The 4,492-nt window shown below is 44.7% G+C and overlaps 1 pseudogene; it reads left to right on the plus strand.

Moving 5' to 3' along the window:
- Window positions 1–976: 976 nt before the first annotated feature.
- On the plus strand, window positions 977–1,322 carry LOC125097401 (ATP synthase subunit g, mitochondrial-like; annotated as a pseudogene).
- Window positions 1,323–4,492: the final 3,170 nt, after the last annotated feature.

Here is a 4,492-nt window from a genome sequence, read left to right on the forward strand (position 1 = left end):
AAAAATCTTCTGTATCTTTAACTTCTTGTGGAAATGTTTCCTTTGCCTTCATAATGTTTCCTTTTCCATAGCCTTCTAACAGAAATCTGGTTCTCTCAGAGGAGTTTTCTTCCTTGTCAGCCTTCTCAAGTGGAAGAGAACTACAGTCCTCTGGATGGGGGACATGTGTTGTCCCATTTCAGACCATTCTTACTCTCTCTTTAAAACCACAGACTTTGAATTTTGTGCTCTAAAACCGTAACACTCACTACTCCTCTCTCTGTACTTACCTATAAATTCTGCTTCTCACCGATTTGTGCCTAGAAGATTTGAGATCCCGACCCTCTGTAACTCTCTAATATTACTGTCATATTTTGGATGCCTCCACAGGATATCTTTATCTCCCTCAACTTTAACCTTTCACCACCTCCTCACCCAGTAAGTCCTTAAACCTGGGATCAATCCAACCTCTTGTCCCTGATACCAGGATAAGGTCACTTAGCTCCGCAGACTAATAACACTAGAAATTAAGAGCAATTGGAAAATCTTTACAATGAAAGGCTTACCTGAAGAATAAACTTTCCTGGAGCAGACATTTTAAATAGATTGTAATAAACACTGTGAAGGAGATAATATGCTCTCATGGGGCAGAGGGGCAAAGGAGATAGGATGGTGTGAGATGTCTTCTCTAGGGTGATAGAGATCTGGGGTAAAGTGAGACCTGAAAGAAAAAACTTTGTACAGCGTTAATCTTTTAAAAAGATTTTATGTATTTATTTGAGAGAGAGAGAGAGGGAAGGAGGGAGCAGGAGCTGGGGGAGGGGCAGAAGGAGAGGGAAAAACAGACTCCCCACTGAGCAGGGACCTGATGTGGCTGCTCAATCCCAGGACCCTGGATCATGACCTGCGCGGAAGGCAGGTGCTAAACTGACTGAGCCACCCAGGTGCCCCTGGAATAACATTTAAAGTCCAGAAATCAACTTTTTCTCCTGGAACCATGACTCAGTTTATGCATAACCTTGCAGAAAAGGCCCTGGTGTTAGTGAAAACTGCAATGAGTTACCCAAAGCCTCAGTGGGCTGATGGGCGGATTAACCACATTTTGGCGCTATGCCAAGGTTGGCCTGGTTCTTCCAACCACTGCTGAGACCCCTACAGCTATTTATAGCTTGAAAAAAATAAAGAGTGCTCAGATGGGGAGCTTCAGACAGCTCACAGTTAAGGAAGCTCTGTTGAATGGCTTGGTGGCCACTGAGGCCTAGATGTGATTTTATGTCAGCGAGATCATAAACAAGTGAGGCATCATTGGCACAATGAAGATCAATCTTTTTTTTTTTTTTTAAGATTTTATTTATTTATTTGACAGAGAGAAAGAGATCACAAGTATGCAGAGAGGCAGGCAGAGGGTGGGAGAAGCAGGCTTCCCGCTGAGCAGAGAGCCCGATGCAGGGCTCTGATCCCAGGACCCTAGGATCATGACCCGAGCCGAAGGCAGAGGCTTTAACCCACTGAGCCACCCAGGCGCCCCTGAAGATCAATCTTTAACATGTTTATATTTGGTTTATTATTTGAGTGTTCTTGGACCATCTGGGATCAGACTGGTATTTGTTTTGTTTTGTTTTTTAAGATTTTGTTTATTTATTTGACAGACAGAGATTACAAGTAGACAGAGAGGCAGGCTGAGAGAGGAAGGGAAGCAGGCTCTCTGCTGAGCAGAGAGCCTGATGCGGGGCTCGATCCCAGGACCCTGGGATCATGACCTGAGCCAAATGCAGAGGCTTTAAACCACTGAGCCACCCAGGTGCCTCAGACTGGTATTTGAATAAGATAATGTATTGGGGCGCCTGGGTGGCTCAGTGGGTTGAGCCTCTGCCTTCAGCTCAGGTCATGATCTCAGGGTCGTGGGATCGAGCCCCACATCAGGCTTTCTGCTCACCAGGGAGCCCGCTTCGCCCCCAACTCTCTCTGCCTGCCTCTCTGCCTACTTGTGATCTCTGTCTGTCAAGTAAATAAATAAAATCTTTTTTTTTTAAAGATTTTATTTATTTACTTGACAGACAGAGATCACAAGTAGGCAGAGAGGCAAGCAGAGAGGAAGAGAAGCAGACTCCCTGCTGAGCAGAGAGTCCGATGCGGGGCTCGATCCCAGGACCCTGAGATCATGACCTGGGCTGAAGGCAGAGGCTTTAACCCACTGAGCCACCCAGGTACCCCTAAATAAAATCTTAAAAAAAAAAAAAGATAATGTATCAAAAAGAAAAAAGTCCAGGAATTAGCCCATATCTATATGCTCAGTTGATTTTTTTTAAAGATTTTATTTATTTATTTGACAGACAGAGAACACAAGTAGGCAGAGAGGCAGGCAGAGAGAGAGGAAGAGAAGCAGACTCCCTGCTGAGCAGAGAGTCCGATGCGGGACTCGATCCCAGGACTCTGGGACTATGACCTGAGCCGAACGCAGAGGCTTTAACCCACTGAGCCACCCAGTGCCCCCAGTTGATTATTTTTTTTAAAGATTTTATTTATTTATTTGAGGGGAGGGAGCACAAGCAGGGGGAGGGACAAAGAAGCAGGCTCCCTGCTGAGCAGGGAACCTATGGGGCTCGATCCCAGGACCCTGGGATCATGACCTGAGCCAAAGGCAGATGCTTAACTGACTGAGCCACCCACGCACCCCTTGTCAAATGATTTTCAACAAAGGTGCCAAGTTAATTCAATGGGAAAACAGCAGTCTTTTTAGTAAATGGTGCTAGAAAAACTGAATAGCCACAAGCCAAAAAGTGAATTCAGACCCCTCACACCATCTACAAAAATTAACTCAAATTGGATCAATGACCTAAATGTAAGAGCTAAAACCGTAAAATTCTTCGAAAGAAAATGTAAATCTCGGGGTGCCTGGGTGGCTCAGTGGGTTAAGCCGCTGCCTTCGGCTCGGGTCATGATCCCAGGTCCTGGGTTCGAGCCCCACATCGGGCTTTCTGCTCAGCAGGGAGCCTGCTTCCTCCTCTCTCTCTGCCTGCCTCTCTGCCTACTTGTGATTTCTGTCAAATAAATAAATAAAATCTTTAAAAAAAATGTAAATCTTCATGGCTTTGGATTTAGCAGTGGATTCTTAGATATGACACCAGAGGCATAAGGAGCAAAAGAAGAAAGATAAGTTAAGACTTCATCAAAATTGGGGGCGCCTGGGTGGCTCAGTTGGTTAAAGCCTCTGCCTTCAGCTTGGGTCATGATCCCAGGGTCCTGGGATCGAGCCCCATATTGGGCTCTCTGCTCAGCAGGGAGCCTGCTTCCTCCTCTCTCTCTGACTGCCTCTTAGCCTACTTGTGATCTCTGTCCGTCAAATGGATAAATTAAAAAATTTTAAAAATCTTAAAAAAAAAAGACTTCATCAAAATGGAGAACTTTTGTGCTTTCAAGGACATTAGCAAGAAAGTGAAAAGATAATGCACAGAAAGGGCAAGTATTTGCAAATTATATATTTGATAAGGGTGTAGAATCCAGAGTAAAGAACTCTTATAAGTCAACAATAAAAGGCAACCCAACTTAAAAATTGGCAAAGGAGGGGCGCCTGGGTGGCTCAGTGGGTTAAGCCTCTGCCTTCGGCTCAGGTCATGGTCTCAGGGTCCTGGGATGGAGCCCCGCATGGGGCTCTCTGCTCGGCGGGGAGCCTGCTTCCCTTCCTCTCTCTCTCTGCCTGCTTCTCTGCCTACTTGTGATCTCTGTCTGTCAAATAAATAAATAAAATCTTTAAAAAAAAAATTGGCAAAGGACTTGAATACACCAAAAAAACTGAAAACAGGCCCAGACAGGAACTTGTACACTGATGTTCAGAGAAGCATTAGGACTCCTGGTGTCAAAAAGTGGAAGCCACCCAAATGTCCATCAACTCATGGATATAAAAAATGGGGTATAACCATAGGATGGAATATTTGGCCATAAAAATGAATGAAGTACTGGATCAACATGGATGAATCTTATTTACTTATTTAACTTTTCCAAGTAATCTCTGCACCCAACATGGGGTTCAAACTCAGGACCCTGAGATCAAGAGTCACATGCTCTACTGACTGACCCAGCCAGGCACCCCAAAATGGATGAATCTTTTTTTTTTTTTAAGATTTATTTGAGGGTGTGTATTCATGAGCAGGGGAGGGGCAGAGGGAGAGGGAAAGGAAGAGAATCCCAAGCAGACTCCCAACTCTGTCTAGTGTGGGGCTTGATCACACAACTCATAACCAAAGCTGAAATCCAGAGTTGGACACTCAACTGACTGAGCTACCCAGGCACCCCTCACTTAGTGTGTTTTTTAGATTCATCCATTTTGGGGTATGTGGGTGGCTCATTGAGTTGAGTGTCCCAACTCTTGGTTTTGGCTCATGTCTTGATCTCAGGGTCCTGAGTTCAAGCCCTGCACTGGACTCCATGTTGGGCACCAAGCCTAGTTAAAAAAAGAAAAAAAAAACACTAAGTGAAAGAAGACAGATAATAAGACTACATATTGTATAATTCC

This window comes from Lutra lutra, chromosome 4, assembly GCF_902655055.1.
Source record: "Lutra lutra chromosome 4, mLutLut1.2, whole genome shotgun sequence".
Classification (NCBI taxonomy): Eukaryota; Metazoa; Chordata; class Mammalia; order Carnivora; family Mustelidae; genus Lutra; species Lutra lutra.